Source organism: Scyliorhinus torazame, chromosome 10 (genome assembly GCF_047496885.1).
Source record: "Scyliorhinus torazame isolate Kashiwa2021f chromosome 10, sScyTor2.1, whole genome shotgun sequence".
Classification (NCBI taxonomy): domain Eukaryota; kingdom Metazoa; phylum Chordata; class Chondrichthyes; order Carcharhiniformes; family Scyliorhinidae; genus Scyliorhinus; species Scyliorhinus torazame.
Window position 1 is genome coordinate 30,993,144 of NC_092716.1, and position 19,044 is coordinate 31,012,187.

The window sequence follows — 19,044 nt, forward strand, 5'->3', positions numbered from 1 at the left end:
GCAGCAAACATAAATGTCAGTGTGTGCTCTCCTGATAGTTTCCGACTCGGTCCCTGCCTTGCCTCTGTGTTGTGACCAACAATATCAGTAACTGTATTGTTAGCACTGAAGACTGGGTGCAAATATTACTGGTGTAGTGGTAATGTCACTGGATTCGTAATTCAGAAACCCAGGGTAATGTTCTTGGGGCCTGGGTTCAAATCCCATCAAGGCACAAGGCGAAATTTAAATTCAGTAAAATCTGGAGTTAAAAGTCAATTGTCATAAAAAACCCATCTGGTTCACTAATGTCCTTTAGGGAAGAAAATCTGCCGTATGATGTGGTTGATGCTTAACTACCCTCTGAAATGGTCTAGCAGGTCATTCAGTGCAAAGGGCAATTAAGGATGGGCAACGAATGCTGGCTAGCTTGGGGGGTATCAGCATCCGATTAGGAAATAATTGCTGATGAGCGACAAATTTAGACAAAGGCCTGGATTTTCAGCTTGTCGTGATGACCCGGGAGTCCTTTAAAAATGGAAAGCATGTTCCGATTTTGGGATTCCCGGCCAGGAGCAGAGTTCCTCAGCACAGAAAACAGGGCTGAGTACGGCCTCAGGTGTGTTCCCCCTCTCGCTGAGGTCCCATATCTAACCCGACGGACGTTAAATAGCGGGATGCTTCTCGGCACTGTGAGCGCAGGGAAACACGCGGCTAAACGCGCTCGCTTCTTGGGACTCTATTCTGATATGGTTAGATCGGGCCCTAAGTGTGGGTGAATATTAGTCTGGATCGCCAGGAATCACTCCCTGAAAATGACACTTAGTCATTTTTGAGGGGGAAAATTGTGCCTATTATCTCTGCTGTGGCCAAAAGAAAAAAAATCACAGTTCTCAGATGTATAACAACATCCAGGCAGTCAGGCCACAATTATGGTTATGATCCTGTGCAGTACTACACCTACATGGCATATTTGTGTGCATTGAATGAGGGCAGGATTGAGCTCAGCTGTGATGGCAATGTTTGAACAGCTTGTTGGAGCTCATTATCTAGTCTCAAGATTACTGAATGACCATTGGTTGAATTGTAAAAAGGGCATGGGACCACACTGAAGCACAGGTCTGCACCTTCAAAAGAGTGAGGGAGAAAAATAAGGAGGTTGAAGAAAGGTTGAAGTTCAATTCATTTTTCACTAGGCGGTAATACAGTGAGGGTGGAAAAAAGCAGAAAAAGGTCACATCAGTTTTCTGAAGAAATATTAACTTAACATTTCCATAAATGTCAGATTTGTGAGGCTTGATCTTACTTTGACCCAGTGTTCTGATGTAGGTCAGGTAGATTTATTACAGTTCTTCATACAGGTCATATTGTACCAAAGAAATCACAAAGGTCTTGTTCCTTGATGCAATTATATCAGGATTTAACATCCTATGACAGTGGCTTCAAGGAATCCCATGTGATCTCAGAATTCAGTTTAAAAATTCTCTGAAGTCAAGAAAAAGATTTGTGGCATAACCACCAGGTATTTCAAAGCACTTTATAGACAATGAACTACTCTTTGAAGTGTAGTCACTGTTCTAATGTAAGAGCACAGTAACTGATTTGCATGTAGCAAACTCCTACAAACCAATGTGATAATGACCAGCTATTTTTTTTTGTGATGTTAATTGATGGATAGATATTGGCCAGGATACTGAGCATCAGTCACCTGCTCTCTGTTGAAATAGTGCTGTTACATGGGGCCACGGTTTAATAAGGTGTGGTAAATCACTGTGTTCCTATATTAAGGGTTGTACAGTAGAACCTGCACTACAGGTTCACCTGGGCCCCTGCATGCTAGCTCTGCCCAGGAGCCGGGTTATAAATATGCGTGGCCTTCAGCTCGCAGCCATTTTGTCAGCTGCTGTAGGAGGCCATACTTCACTGTAAAGCCTCAGTTTGAATTCAACTTCGTCTCCAGCCAAATTGATCGTGCCTCATAAGGCATCTTAAAGGCACCTCCTTCATTGCAGCACTCTCTTGGTAATGCACCGAGGAGTCACTTTTGATTTACATGCTCAAGCTCTACCAATGGGACTTGAACCAAGGACCTTGTGACCAGAGTTGAGAGCGCGACCAATCGAGCCAAGGCGGAAACCACAAAGACTAGACAAACTCTTCTTCATCCAGGATTGTCACCAGTTGAACAGACGATGAAAAATGCTTGGAACACAAAACTTCTCATTAAGTCGAGCCTCAGCTTGCCTTTAACTCTCTGTATTGTAATTTCAACAGAACAAAACCCCCGCTAATTCTATATTCTGAAAATAATTGCTCTGTTTTTCTTTTCGGCAGCAGCTCATTCTGGTAAAGTTATGAGTACACAATGTTCTTAAGATCTCCACTTTTTGAATAATTTTGGATTTAGTTCATGCAAGAAATGAAGAAAGAAAATCTGTGTTCTAGTAAGCCATATAACTAGGGCGATATAGAAGGATTTCGGTTAAATTGTCATGTGAGGGGAGATGTAAATAAAAGAGAAAGGACAAGGCAATAGAGCAGGGTAACGATATGGGCAGTGATAACAAGGGCATGGCAGGATGGGACAGAGTGTATAAATCTGAGAGTGCACCACCAGGTAAGGCCAAAATCAGATGCCCGCTAACAGTAACCATATAGTAGGACAGAAAATACAGGAAGGACTAATAAAGGCTTAGAAGAAAGGTACTGCAATAATCATGGGTAATTTTCATCTTCATATAGATTGGACAAATCAGATTGGCAAAGGTAGCCTGGAAGATGAGTTCATAGAGTGTATTTGAGACAATGGGAGTGATTCTCCGTGCTCCCGATAGCGGGAAAACTGGAATGATTCCCGTTGCCTCTCAGAGCGAACCCCATGTACCGTTCAATGGCGTTTCAAAAATCTTTTACCTAGAATCGGGGTTTCCATGCCATTCAATGGCACATCGAGGCCCTTGCCAGTAATTTGGGTGGGAGGGTTTTGCCAGCAATCCAGGGAGGGCTGCAACGGCATTTTTAAAAAGGACAACCTAATCTCTTGAGGAGTGGGACTTGTCAGAGAGGTTAGGTCCTACCTCTCTTGGGTCCACGTGCGGTGATGGAGAGATTCTAGAGCTTTAAGGCAAAGGAGAAGGTTTTGTAATGGGCACGGGAACATTGCAATTCTAAGGCAGCAGAGATCGCGCACATGTTGAAGTGAAATGGGATGCGGGATCATGGATTCACAAGTCCTTCCGATTCTGTGCAAGCTACTACTCGAATAAGGCAAACCACAGTCCAGACAAAATAAGGATGAGGTTTCAGCCAAAGTGTGGGATGGGCTCGATCCAACTCAGACATATATCCACCCTCACCCACCATTTTGCAAAACATGCCAGAGAAGTATTGTGTGGGGGTAGGACCCTCACACCCAGTTCAGCAGCCCAACAATCCAGATTTTTTGCCTCCTGGATGTGTTCTCTAGGCTGTTCACACTGGCTCTCAGCAATTTATTTGTTTTGGCCACCAAAATCTGTTCAGATTTCAGCACGGCAATCTGATCGCCGTGGTCAGATAAGGCCACCTCCATACTCTTGATCCTGGCTCCCTGTACCTCAACAATCTCATTAATTTCCACCAGAGCCACTCGAAGGGGGGCCAAGGCCTCTCCAATTGATCTTTTGAGATCCTCTGACACAATTTGTCGGTGCTTCTCAAATTTATTTGCCAAGGTATTAGAGAGAACCTCTGCCGTTAGTGGAGTGGATGGAGAAACAGAAACCGTTTACTTGCTGTTAACCTCAGAGCCATTTTACTTGCTGTTAACCTCAGAGAAGTTTTAGACTCCGTCGGCGAATATCTGTCCCAAGCTTTTGTTTCCCTGGACTCTTCGGACATTTCAGTAACAATTCCTCTTTTCCAATAACTATCCTGGGTTTCCAAGGAATAAACAACCCATGACACCAAGTAAAGGGGCAAAAGGTACAGTTACCAGTGGGAACCACCTCATGCACATCTTTCCCCTACATTACACCACCAGAAGTCCCCGCATTCAAACTCACTGGGATTGCTGCACAACACAGTGTGAAATAGGGAGCAACTCAGCGTGACACGTGCATCATGGACCACAAAATTTAAATGAAAATTTATCATTTCATAACGTATTTCACAACATTCATCCACAAATGATTCAGAAGTAGGAAAGTGCAAGTTTTCTCTGTACAACAATCAATCATGTATGCTGAATCACAGAGGGGAAACTCTCACACCATTGGCGAGAAGCTGAAAATTAGCGCCCAGATCAAGACAAGTTTCCACGTCACAAGGATTGGGATCACTGAATCAATACTTCATGGGTAGTTTAAAGTTGAATAGAAGTTGAGAAAGGTGTTGATGGGAATGAGTGAAGGAGGCCACGCAAGAAGGTAAGCTCAAAATGCTGACAGCATACCTCTCGAAGAGGCCTTAGACATCTGGTTCACCCAGCAGAAAGTCAAGGACGTATATGTGTCTGCTCATGTTATTCATGCTCAGGTCAATAGGTGTTGCCACCAAATTAGTGGCAATACCAATACTCCTGTAGAGTTTGAAGCTAGCAAAGGAAGGTTAGCAAATATTACGCCCAGGGATAAGAGAGATCTGAAACCCTTGTTGCCATTCCTTACTGTCTGTAGCAGTGTACTTTTGAAAAGGGTGATACGAGTGTTTGTTCACCCCTTACAGTATGATCAATTTGAATAACCAGCAAATGCTTTTTCATGGGTTTACCCTGAATGTCTAATGCTATGTCACTCACTCACTACTCATGCACATACTCAAGAAAAATACAGTTAAAGAGGATAGCGCACTTTTATAAGTTACAAGCACAGGAACTCACAGCTCACGTGAATGGCTCATCTTGGTGCATGCCTGGTGAAGAAGAGATTCTTTTTCATTCTTGGAATGTAGCTGGATGAGTTCAATCACCAAAGTTGTATATCAAAGTCACTGCGGGGCACCCCTGAAGAGGTGTCATTTCAGCAGGTCACAAATTTAGTTGCTTGCAGGCTTATTACTAGGGTGTTGGTTTGCTGTACGAACGGAGTTGAAAAAGATTAGGCTTGGATATTTCAGTCTCCAGTCTTAAGGCATAGATGTTGCTTCCTTTGTTGTTGCTGATGTTTCTTGCTGTGTTGTTTCAGACTGACTGGTTTCTGCCTAGTTATTGAGTAATACGATTCACTACCTGTGGCCAGTTTGGGGCATATGACCACATGACCAATCGCTCTAATTTCCTCCCAGAAATTGGAGTTAGAAGCCACTGGTACACATTGAGGAATAGATGGTGGCCATTCATGCCTACTTATGATGAACTGATTCCTCCACAACTCTCTTGTTATGTTTCCAGCCCAGAGACAGTGGGGGCGATTCTCCGATATGGAGGCCAAGTGTTCGCGCCGTCGTGAACGCTGTCGCGTTTCACAATGGCGTGAACATGGCCCGGGCAAAACCCATTCTGGCCCCATAGGGGGCCAGCATGGCGCTGGAGCGGTTCACGCCGCTCCAGCATTCTTACGCCGCGCCAACCCCCTCATGCGCAGTTGGGTCGCGCCATCCTGCGCCCGTGCGGGGAACGTCTTACGCAAGCCGGCCCCTCACCAACATGGCGCCGGTGTTCTGGGGCCGCACGGAAGGAGGTAGGCCGGGGTGAGGGCAGCCCACCGATTGGTGGGCCCCGATCGTGGGTCAGACCCCATCGGAGGCCACCCCGGTGAAGGAGCCTCCCTCCCTCCCTCACAGGCCGCTCCCCCAGCGTTCCCGCCGGCAGCGACGAGGGGTGGACGGCGCCGGTGGGAACCTGTCGTGTCGTAGCGAATTGCGTGCCGCTGGTTTCCGGGGGGTGGGAGAATCACGTGCAGGGGTCGGGGCGGCGTGGCGCGATTCGGGCAGCGTGGTGCGATTCGCGCGGCGCCCCGGTGATTCTCCCACTCGGCATGGGGGGGGGAATAGCGCCCAGTGAATTTGAGAATCCTTGGGCAGGATTTTCCACCGTCGGGATTCTCTGCTTTGCCGGCGGCCCAGGGGTTTCCCGACGGCGTGGTGCTGCCCCACAACGGGAAATCCCACTGAATGGCCGGCGTAACGGAGAATCCCACCGGCGGGTTGAGGCAGAAATGTGGCGGGGCGGAAAATCCCGCCGCATTAGTTTTGAGTTTTGGTTGAGTTCACAAACAAGACATTCTTTACGCAAAGAGTAGTGAGGCCGTGGAATGCCCTACCTGCTACAGTAGTGAACTCGCCAACATTGAGGGCATTTAAAAGTTTATTGGATAAACATATGGATGATAATGGCATAGTGTAGGTTAGATGGCTTTTGTTTCGGTGCAACATCGTGGGCCGAAGGGCCTGTACTGCGCTGTATTGTTCTATGTTCTATGTTCTAAGAGGTGTGAATTCCACAGATGGTTTGCCAATTTGGGATGGGGGAGGTGGGGGGGGGGGGGGGGGGGGTGCGGGAGCGGAGCACCGGACCCAAGCTCATTCAATCAGGAATTTTCTGGAGTCAGTTCATTGTGTGTCCGTGCAAAAATTGCAAAAGTCACCTCACCAGCCTTTAAATGTCAATTTCTAAAGCAAAAAGCAGCATCAGACAATTTTTTTTTTAAAAATAAAATATTTTATTGAAAATTTTTGGTCAACCATCACAGTACATTGTGTATCCTTTACACAATAATATAACCGTATAAATAACAATGACCTGTTTTATAAACAAAGAATAAATAATATATAACAAAAACGAAAACTAAAACTAAATGGCAACTGCCTTGTCTCAGATAAACACTCTCCAAAAATATGATTTAACAGTCCAATATACAATTATTTATAGCAACGACCTATACATATTATACATATATATTAACAACCCGGAGAGTCCTTCTGGTTCCTCCCCCCCCCCCCCTCTGGGCTGCTGCTGCTACCTTCTTCTTTTCCATTCCCTCTATCTTTCTGTGAGGTATTCGACGAACGGTTGCCACCGCCTGGTGAACCCTTGAGCCGATCCCCTTAGGACGAACTTAATCCGTTCCAGCTTTATAAACCCTGCCATGTCATTTATCCAGGTCTCCACCCCCGGGGGCTTGGCTTCCTTCCACATCAACAGTATCCTGCGCCGGGCTACTAGGGACGCAAAGGCCAAAACATCGGCCTCTCTCGCCTCCTGTACTCCCGGCTCTTGTGCAACCCCAAATATAGCCAACCCCCAGCTTGGTTCGACCTGGACCCCCACTACTTTCGAAAGCACCTTTGTCACCCCCACCCAAAACCCCTGTAGTGCCGGACATGACCAGAACATATGGGTATGATTCGCTGGGCTTCTCGAGCATCTCGCACACCTATCCTCTGCCCCAAAAAATTTACTGAGCCGTGCTCCAGTCATATGCGCCCTGTGTAACACCTTAAATTGAATCAGGCTTAGCCTGGCACACGAGGATGATGAGTTTACCCTACTTAGGGCATCCGCCCACAGCCCCTCCTCAATCTCCTCCCCCAGCTCTTCTTCCCATTTCCCTTTCAGCTCATCTACCATAATCTCCCCCTCGTCCCTCATTTCCCTATATATATCTGACACCTTACCGTCCCCCACCCATGTCTTTGAGATCACTCTGTCCTGCACCTCATGCGTCAGGAGCTGCGGGAATTCCCTCACCTGTTGCCTCGCAAAAGCCCTCAGTTGCATATACCGGAATGCATTCCCTTGGGGCAACCCATATTTCTCGGTCAGCGCTCCCAGACTTGCGAACTTCCCATCCACAAACAGATCTTTCAGTTGCGTTACTCCTGCTCTTTGCCATTTTCCAAATCCCCCATCCATTCTCCCCAGGGCAAACCTATGGTTATTTCTTATCGGGGACCCCACCAAGGCTCCGTCTTTCCCCTATGCCGTCTCCACTGTCCCCAAATTTTCAAAGTCGCCACCACCACCGGGCTTGTGGTGTATTTCTTCGGTGAGAACGGCAATGGGGCCGTCACCATAGCTTGTAGGCTAGTCCCCCTACAGGACGCCCTCTCCAATCTCTTCCACGCCGCTCCCTCCTCTTCTCCCATCCACTTACTCACCATTGAGATATTGGCGGCCCAGTAGTACTCACTTAGGCTCGGTAGTGCCAGCCCCCCCCTATCCCTACTACGCTGCAAGAATCCCTTCCTCACTCTCGGGGTCTTCCCGGCCCACACAAAACTCATGATGCTTTTTTCGATCCTTTTGAAAAAAGCCTTCGTGATCACCACCGGGAGGCACTGAAACACAAAGAGGAATCTCGGGAGGACTACCATTTTAACCGCCTGCACCCTCCCTGCCAGTGACAGGGATACCATGTCCCATCTCTTGAAGTCCTCCTCCATTTGTTCCACCAATCGCGTTAAATTTAACCTATGCAATGTACCCCAATTCTTGGCTATCTGGATCCCCAAGTAACGAAAGTCCCTTGTTACCTTCCTCAGCGGAAAGTCCTCTATTTCTCTGCTCTGCTCCCCTGGATGCACCACAAACAACTCACTTTTCCCCATGTTCAGTTTATATCCTGAGAATTCTCCAAACTCCCGAAGTGTCCGCATTATCTCTGGCATCCCCTCCGCCGGGTCCGCTACATATAACAACAAATCATCCGCATACAGAGATACCCAGTGTTCTTCTCCTCCTCTAAGTACTCCCTTCCACTTCTTGGAACCCCTCAATGCTATTGCCAGGGGCTCAATCGCCAGTGCAAACAATAATGGGGACAGAGGGCATCCCTGCCTTGTCCCTCTATGGAGCCGAAAGTATGCAGATCCCCGTCCATTCGTGACCACACTCGCCACTGGGGCCTATACAACAGCTGCACCCATCCAACATACTCATCTCCAAAACCAAATCTCCTCAGCACCTCCCACAGATAGTCCCACTCCACTCTATCAAATGCTTTCTCGGCATCCATCGCCACCACTATCTCCGCTTCCCCCTCTGGTGGGGGCATCATCATTACCCCTAGCAGCCTCCGTATATTCGTATTCAGCTGTCTTCCCTTCACGAACCCAGTTTGGTCCTCATGGACCACCCTCGGGACACAATCCTCTATCCTCATTGCCATTACCTTGGCCAGAATCTTAGCGTCTACATTTAGGAGGGAAATAGGTCTAGAGGACCCGCATTGCAGCGGGTCCTTTTCCTTCTTCAGGAGAAGCGATATCGTTGCCTCAGATATAGTCGGGGGCAGCTGTCCCCTTTCCTTTGCCTCATTAAAGGTCCTCATCAGTAGCGGGGCGAGCAAGTCCACATATTTCCTATAAAATTCAACTGGGAATCCATCCGGTCCCGGAGCCTTCCCCGCCTGCATGCTCCTAATTCTTTTCACTACTTCCTCCGTTTCAATCTGTGCTCCCAGTCCCACCCTTTCCTGCTCCTCCACCTTGGGAAATTCCAGCCGGTCCAGAAAGCCCATCATTCTCTCCCTCCCATCCAGGGGTTGAGCTTTTATAATTTTTTATAAAATGCCTTGAACACTCCATTCACTCTCTCCGCTCCCCGCTCCATCTCTCCTTCCTCATCCCTCACTCCCCCTATTTCCCTCACTGCTCCCCTTTTCCTCAATTGGTGGGCCAGCAACCTGCTCGCCTTCTCCCCATATTCGTACTGTACACCCTGTGCCTTCCTCCACTGTGCCTCTGCAGTACCCGTTGTCAGCAAGTCAAATTCTACGTGTAGCCTTTGCCTTTCCCTGTACAGTCCCTCCTCCGGTGCCTCCGCATATTGCCTGTCCACCCTCAGAAGTTCTTGCAGCAACCGCTCCCGTTCCCTACTCTCCTGCTTTCCTTTATGTGCCCTTATTGATATCAGCTCCCCTCTAACCACTGCCTTCAGCGCCTCCCAGACCACTCCCACCTGGACCTCCCCATTATCATTGAGTTCCAAGTACTTTTCAATGCACCCCCTCACCCTTAGACACACCCCCTCATCTGCCATTAGTCCCATGTCCATTCTCCAGGGTGGGCGCCCTTCTGTTTCCTCCCCTATCTCCAAGTCCACCCAATGTGGAGCGTGATCCGAAATGGCTATAGCCGTATACTCCGTTCCCCTCACCTTCGGGATCAACGCCCTTCCCAAAACAAAAAAGTCTATTCGCAAATAGATTTTGTGGACATAGGAGAAAAACGAAAACTCCTTACTCCTAGGTCTGCTAAATCTCCACGGGTCTACTCCCCCCATCTGCTCCATAAAATCTTTAAGCACCTTGGCTGCTGCCGGCCTCCTTCCAGTCCTGGACCTCAACCTGTCCAGCCCTGGTTCCAACACCGTATTGAAATCTCCCCCCATTACCAACTTTCCCACCTCTAGGTCCGGGATGCGTCCAAGCATACGCCTCATAAAATTGGCATCATCCCAGTTCGGGGCATATACGTTTACCAAAACCACCGTCTCCCCCTGTAGTTTGCCACTCACCATCACGTATCTGCCCCCGCTATCCGCCACTATAGTCTTTGCCTCAAACATTACCCGCTTCCCCACTAATATAGCCACCCCTCTGTTTTTCGCATCTAGCCCCGAATGGAACACCTGCCCCACCCAATCTTTGCGTAGTCTCACCTGGTCTATCAGTTTCAAGTGTGTTTCCTGTAACATAACCACGTCTGCCTTAAGTTTCTTAAGGTGTGCGAGTACCCGTGCCCTCTTTATCGGCCCGTTCAGCCCTCTCACGTTCCACGTGATCAGCCGGATTGGGGGGCTTTTTACCCACCCCCCTTTGTCGATTAGCCATCCCCTTTTTCCAGCTCCTCACCCGGTTCCCACGCAGCTGTGTCCCCCCCAGGCGGTGCCCCCCCGCCCATCCCACCCCATACCAGCTCCCCCCTCTCCCCAGCAACAGCAGCCCAATAGTTCCCCCCCCCACCCCCCTCCCACCCCTCCCGCTAGATCCCCCACTAGCGTAGTTACACCCCCCATGTTGCTCCCAGAAGTCAGCAAACTCTGGCCGACCTCAGCTTCCCCCCGTGACCTCAGCTCGCACCGTGCGACGCCCCCTCCTTCCTGCTTCCCTATTCCCGCCATGATTATCATAGCGCGGGAACCGAGCCGCGCTTCCCCCTTGGCCCCGCCCCCAATGGCCAACGCCCCATCTCCTCCACCTCCTTTCCTCCCCCCACCACCTCCTGTGGAAGAGAGAAAAGTTACCACATCGCAGGATTAATAACATAAAACTCCTCTTTCCCCCCTTTTTACCCCCCTCTTCGCCCCCCATACTCGCCCCACCACTTTGTTTCAAACGTTCTTTTTTTTAAATAACCCGCTCATTCCAATTTTTCTTCCACGATAAAAGTCCACGCCTCATCCGCCGTCTCAAAGTAGTGGTGCCTCCCTTGATATGTGACCCACAGTCTTGCCAGTTGCAGCATTCCGAATGTTATCTTCTTTTTGTGAAGCACCGCCTTGGCCCGATTAAAGCTCGCCCTCCTTCTCGCCACCTCCGCACTCCAGTCTTGGTATACGCGGATCACCGCGTTCTCCCACTTACTGCTCCGAGTTTTCTTTGCCCATCTAAGGACCATCTCTTTGTCCTTAAAACGGAGGAATCTCACCACTATGGCTCTAGGAATTTCTCCTGCTCTCGGTCCTCGCGCCATCACTCGGTATGCTCCCTCCACCTCCAGCGGACCTGCCGGGGCCTCCGCTCCCATTAACGAGTGCAGCATCGTGCTCACATATGCCCCGACGTCCGCTCCCTCCGCACCTTCAGGAAGACCAAGAATCCTTAGGTTGTTCCTCCTCGCGTTGTTCTCCAGCGCCTCCAGCCTTTCCACACATCGTTTATGGTGTGCCTCGTGCATCTCCGTCTTCACCACCAGGCCCTGTATGTCGTCCTCTCCTCAGCAGCCTTTGCCTTCACGACCCGAAGCTCTCGCTCCTGGGTCTTTTGCTCCTCCTTTAGCCCTTCGATCGCCTGTAATATCGGGGCCAACAGCTCCTTCTTCATTTCCTTTTTGAGTTCTTCCACGCAGCGTTTCAAAAACTCGTGTTGTTCAGGGCCCCATATTAAACTGCCACCTTCCGACGCCATCTTGGTTTTTGCTTGCCTTCCTTGCCGCTGCTCTAAAGGATCCACCGCAATCCGGCCACCTTCCTCTCCTTTTTTCATCCGTATCCAGGGGGGATTCCCTTCTGGTTCACCGCACAGTACTTTTAGCCGTTAAAATTGCCGTTGGGGCTCTTATTAAGAGCCCAAAAGTCCGTTCCACCGGGAGCTGCCGAAACGTGCGACTCAGCTGGTCATCGCCGCACCCGGAAGTTGCATCAGACAATTATACACTGAATGCAGACCATGTTTAAAATCACAAAGGTGATGTGCCTTTACCGGGCATGACACAAGATTCACAAACCAGCCCAACATTCCACAAATTATTATAAGAGGCGAACAGTCCTTGGATCAGTCAGCCACAACCACACTTCCAACTGAATTCCAACAGCTGAATTGAGGAAGATTTTACACTGGGAGGGATACACTGAAGAACGCGTCCACGGGCAGGATTTTCTGGTCGTGCCTACCCTGAAACTGAAAATTCCCACTGGAGGTCAATGGATTTTTAAATGATCTGACAAACCACCACCGCGATGATTCCTGTGGTGGTTGGAACCAGAAGACTTACCCCTATAACTGCAATGAGACAGCCCGGTTACCACTGAAGTCTCTACCAACAAGAAATGGCACCAACAAAATTTCCAGGGATGGCACGGTGGTATAGTGGTTAGCAGTGTTGCCTCACTGCGCCAGGGTCCCGGGTTCAATTCCTGCCTTGGTGACTGTGTGGCGTCTGCAGTTTCTCCCCGTGTCTGCGTGAGATTCCCCTGGGTGCTCCGGTTTCCTCCCACAATCCAAAGATTTACAGTATAGGTTGATTGAACATGTTAAAATTGTCCCTTCGGGTCCAAAGATGTGCAGGTTAGGTGGGGGTATAGAGTTACGGGGATATAGCAGGGGAGTGAGCCGAGGCAGAGTACTCTTTCAGAGGGTCGGTGCAGATGCGGTGTCCTGAATGGCCTCCTGCAACCGTAGAAATTCTATGGTTCTAAACAGATAAAGATACAGCTGACAGCAGGATGTTGCTGCAAGAAAATATTGATCGACACAAACTGACTCCACTCCTCTTCAGCAAACTATGTTGCTTCCATCATCAAACCTAAAATCACTACCATACCAATCGTCAGGGAATACCAAAGCTTGGATTTCTTCATCAGTCTTCCAAGTCTGGTTCCGCTATGAACTTTTCCCAAACGTCTGAAAACATCTCAGACAGAACAAACTGCTGAAGAAGGCAATTGCCACTTGACAACTACCCTACACATCTAGCCCCAGAACACCTGATAATACAAGAAGGGAACATCAAATGCATCTACATACCCAACAACACAACCTCAAACATTCAACCGTTTGACCAAGGTATCTTATCGACCTGCAAATATAATTATGAAGGGAACTGATCAAAAGAGTGTTGGATAATGAGGATGACTTGACAACTTGCCTGAAGTAACTCAGCATGGAAGAGAGAATCTACATGTGCAGCCATACTGGCAAGACATATTAATGAACAGTATCAAAAATTTCAAAAGACGTGCCCTGGGTGCTGCCTTCCAAACAGAAACTAACAGTGACAACGTGTGATTTTGAAGGCTTCACCGAAGAAGGAATACATGAAAGCGAGAGTTGCGAACTGTCGTAGATTCAATGTGCAGGACCTAAACAACACCAGGACTGTGCTTGGAGGTAAATTAGGCACCAACGTCATTAAAAAGAGCATCAATGCCCACGAAGCTACTGACAAGAGGATAACAGAGGAGCAAATACTGGCCTGTGTAACAGATGCAAACCTTAAAGATGTCCGCAAATTTAAGATGATGACGACGATGGCACTGAGACGGAGCCATTAGATCGTGCAGTCATTGACTGATTAAACAAATCGGTGTGATGCATGGTTGGAAGGGAACAGAACATCAACTGCTGTAGTGTAACCATATGTGTTACATACGGTTAGACTACGGGGGGGCCTCCGATGTGGCCTGGCCCGCGATCGGGGCCCACCAATCGGCGGGCCGGCCTCTCTGGCTGGCGGCCTCCTCTCTTCCGCGCCGGCCCCTGTAGTCCTGTGCCATGTTGCGTCGGGGCCAGTGCGTTGAAGGAATCCACTGCACATGCGCGCTTTGGCGCCGGTGCCACTGCGCATGCGCGGATCCCGCGGCGCCCTGTTCATGCCGGGATCAGCAGCTGGAGCAGCGTGAACCGCTCCAGTGCCGTGCTGGCCCCCTGTAGGGACCAGAATTGCTGATCCTGAGGCTGTGTTAACGCCGTCGAGAAACACGACAGCGTTTCCGACGGCGTCAACACTTAGCCTCAGGATCACAGAATCCCGCCCCAGATGTGCACTTACATTTCTGGTACCAGAGGAAACACAATTTCATTTATTTGAATTGAGGGCCTTCATTTTTATTATTCTGTCTACTGGCTCAGCAATTTTGTAAAGGGCTTTGTTATAACACAATCTCACCAAGAATGTGGTCTCGAGATATGGGCCTCGTAGTAGGTCCCGGTGTAGAAACACACTCACTACTGACCATCAGTCACTCCGATCTGCTGCTGTTGCCGGGAAACAATTGCCATCAATTTCAAAATATCCCTTTTCCTCAGGAGGGATTAGCTAGTAAATATCTCTCTTCATGTCTGCTGCTCACACATTTTAATCTCTTTATGTGCCACTGTCAGTACCTTCAGCCACTATCAGGACCCCCACCACTGCAGCATAAAACTGACCCCATTTCCAGTTCTCTCCAGCTTTGTCAGAGTCATCCAGACTCGAAACGTTGGCTCTCTTTTCTGTCCCTAGACGCTGTCAGACCTGCTGAAATTGTGCAGTATTTTCTGTTTGTATCGCCCTTCATGTGTTCCCTGCCACATTTTCACATTAAAAAGGGATTCAAATTGGATTGTGATATTTTGAATCTTTTGCATATCCAAATATTGGCACACTCTCAGCTCAGAATTGGAACTGGCATGAATCAGATAAAAGGTGACGATTTCCTGATCTAAATGAGATAAACACCTTTCACCCCAATCACAAAATCACAAATGAAACTTCTGTACTTGTTTGCATAATGGGTATTATTGACCTTAGGGCCTATTTACATCAGTGTGCTGGGTTAAAGCAAGGTTGTAGTCACACATATTAAACAGTTTCACAATCAATCCCATTATTTTTCAAACACTGACGCTTGATTTTTTTTAATGCTTTAGCTTCATTCTATTAAATTTTACATCTCATCTGCCGAGAAATGAATTGAAGTTGCCCCCAAACCTTCCCCCATCATTTATCTTGTCTTCAGCCCATGAGCTTCCATTTCCTCATTTTTTTCCCATTATGTTAAACATGTTGTCCACCTAATTTTACCCTTCTTCCCATATGCCTCCCGATTCATCAGGTCAAAGAAATGAGAAGAAAAGGGAATTAATTTCGAAGATGGGAAACTATTTATTTGATCTGGAAATGTTGATAAGAAAATGATTAATTTGCTCAGAATGATGACACCTCTGAACTTTTTCTCCACCGTATCAATCAAATTTAAATTGAAGGCAGAGAAGCTGAAAACTAGCCGGACGGACAATATCATTTCATATCATGGTATATTGCCGGGTGTTTTCCGGCCTTTCTCACCGGTGGGAACTTCCGGTCCTACCGACAGCCACCCCCCCCCGCCACGGGTTTACCGGTAGTGGGCTGTGCAGACAACAGGAAACCCCACAGACGGCGGCGGGACCAAAAGATTCTGCCATCCAATGGCGGACCGCCTCCGCCACTGCGAAACATGCCGCGGGAGCGCGCGGAAATTCCTGGTCATTGTTTTAATGATAATCGTTTTGCACTACCCTTTCCCCAGAATATGACAGTTCAAACATCACTGTAGCAGTTGTGGCACAGTTGGTAGCATTCCCACCTCTGGATCAGAATCTTTGGGTTCAGGTCCAACGGCAGGACTTGTTGGCCACGGAAGGAGCGATCGCAAATGTGGATCAACAGACTGATGATCAGGTCGGGAATCCTTCCACCACTCGGTGATTGAGGAATTATTAATTGTTTGCGGAAGGGGTAGCAATCAAACGGGTTGCTTTGTCCTGGATGGTGTTGAGATTATTGAGTGTTTGGAGCTTCACTCATCCAGGCAAGTGGAGCATATTCCATTACACTCCTGACTTGTGCCCTGTTGGTCAGGCTGCCGGGGGGGGGGGGGGGGGGGGTGACCTTATGATGGAAGGGAGGTCATTGATGATGCAGCTGAATATGGTTGGGCTGAGGAACTCCTGCAGTGATGTCCTGGAACTGAGATGATTGACCTCCAACCACCACAACCATCTTCCTTTGTGCCAGGTATGACCCCAACCAGCAGAGAGTTTTCACCCTGATTCCCATTGACTCCAGTTTAGTTAGGTCTCCTTGATGCCATATTCGGTCAAATGCTGCCTTGATGTTGAGGGCAGTCACTCTGCCCTCACCTCTGGCATTCAACCCTTTTGTCCATGTTTGAACCAAGGCTGTAATGAGGTTGGGTGCTGAGTGACCCTGGCAGAACCCAAACTGAGTGTGCGTGAGCAGGTTATTTCTGAGTAAGTGCTGCTTGAGAGCACTGTTGATAACTCCTTCCATCACTTTGCTAATGATGGTGAATAGACTGACAGGAGGGGAATTGACACCTGGAAAATGTTTCCACATTATCAGGTAGATGCTAGTGTTGTATCTGTACTGGAACAGCTTGGCCAGGGGTGCGGCCAGTTATGGAGCACAAGCCTTCAATATTGTTGCTGGAATATTGTCAGGGCCCATCGCCTTTGCAGTATCCAGTGCCTTCAGCCATTTCATGGTATCACGTGGAGTGAATCGTATTGGCTGAAGACTGACACCTGTGATGCTGGGGACCTTCGGAGGAGACCGAGATGGATCATCCACACGGCACTTCTGGCTGAAGATTGTTGCAAATGCTTCACCCTTGTCTTCTGCACAGAGGTGCTGGGCTCCTCCATCATTGAGGATGGGGATATTTGTGAAGCCTCCTCCCCCGGTGAGTTCCTTCATTGTCCACCACCATTCACGGCTGGATGTGGCAGGACTGCAGAGCTTAGATCTGATGCGTTTGTTGTGGAATCGCTTGGCGCTGTCTCTTACTTGCTGCTTATGCTGTTTGGCACACAAGTAGTCTTATGTTGTAGCTTCACCAGGGTGATACCTCATTTTTAGGTATGCCTGCTGTTCCTCATGGCATGCTCTTCTGCACTCTTCATTGAACTAGGGTTGATCCCCTGGCGTGGTGGTTATGGTAGAGTGGAGGACATGCTGTTCCATTAGGTTGAGATTGTGGTTAAGTACAATTCTGCTGCTGCTAATGGTGTACAGTGCCTTATGCATACCCAGTTTTGAGTTGCTAGATCTGTTCAATGTCTATCACATTTTACACGGTGGTAGTGCCACACAACACGATGAAGGGTGTCCTCAATGTGAAGAAGGTACTTTGACCTCACAACTAACTGTGCATCACTTCTACCGATACTATCATGGGCAGATGTACCTGCAGCAGGCAGGTTGGTGAGGATGAGGTCAAGTGTTTATCCCTCATGTTGGTCCCCTCACCACCTGCTGCTGTCCCGGTCTAGCAGCTAAGTCCTTTATGGACATGGTCAACTCAGTCTGTGGTGGTACTACCGAGCAACTCTTGATGATAGAACATTGAAGTCCCCTACTCAGAGTATATTCTGTGCTCCTGTCACCCTCAATGCTTCCTCCAAGTGGTGTTCAACATGGAGGAGTACTGATTCCTCAGCTGAGGGTGGACAGTACGTGGTAATCAGCAGGAGGTTTCCTTGCCCATGTTTAACCTGAAGCCTTGGGGTCCAGAGACGATGTTGAAGACACCCAGGGCAACTCCCTTCCGACTGTATACCACTGTCTTATCATAGAGTCATAGAATTTACAGTGCCGAAGAGGCCATTCGGCCCATCGAGCCTGCACCAGCCCTTGGAAAGAGCACCCTACTTAAGTCAATGCCTCCACCCTATGCCTGTAACCCCACCTAACCTTTTGGACACTAAGGGACAATTTAGCATGGCCAATCCACCGAACCTGCACATCTTTGGACTGTGGGAGGAAATCGGAGCACCCAGAGGCAATCCACGCAGACACGGGGAGAAGGTGCAAACTCCACACAGTCACCCAAGGCCGGAATTGAACCTGGGACCCTGGAGCTGTGAGGCAGCAGCGCTAACCGCTGTGCCACCCCAGGAAAGCGATCATTCGGCCAACGGGTCTGCACCAACCCTCTGAAAGAGGACTCTAGCCACGCCCACTCCCCTGCCCTATCTCCCTGTCTGTGAGACAGCTTGACCAACTTTGGCACAAGCCCCAGATGTTGGTTAGGAGGACTTAACAGGGTCGACAGAGCTGGATTTGCCATTGTCGTTTCTGGTTGTCAATCCGATTTCATTCCTTTTTTGTGTTTTTATAGCTGTTGAATACAACCGAGTGGCTTGCTAGGCCATTTCAGAGGGCATTTAAGAGTCAACTACATTGCTGTGAGTCTGGAGTCACATGTAGGCCAGACCAGGTAAGGATGGCAGATTTCCATCCGGAAAGAACATTAGTGAACCAGATGGGTTTTTACGACAACTGGCAATGATTTCATGGTCATCATTAGACTTTTACTTCCAGATATTTATTTTTAGTTTCAATTGCACGATCTGCCGTGGTGGGATTCCGGGTCCCCAGATCATTACTCTGGGTCAGTACACCATGGCCTCCCCAGGCTTCATTCATCTGTACCTTTAAACTTCCTCCAGTCATAGAACTCTCTGTACCCTCATCTCTCTCTTCCTCTGACTCCAGTCTTCAGCGAATCCGTGGCTTTTTTCATCCCTCATCCCTACACTGGTACCCATTACTTCGGCCACATAAATCCAACTCTCGGAAATTCTCTTTCCAACCATCGATGCCTTTTTACAGCCCTAATATACTTCGAAAAGCATAATGTAAATTTCTTGTACAATTTTA

General features: G+C 48.6%; 1 protein-coding gene across 1 annotated transcript in view; it reads right to left on the minus strand.

The window, feature by feature from the left end:
• LOC140384795 (cadherin-13-like) overlaps positions 1 to 19,044 on the minus strand; it is a 971,948-nt gene that overhangs the window by 17,030 nt on the left and 935,874 nt on the right. The window lies entirely within an intron of this gene.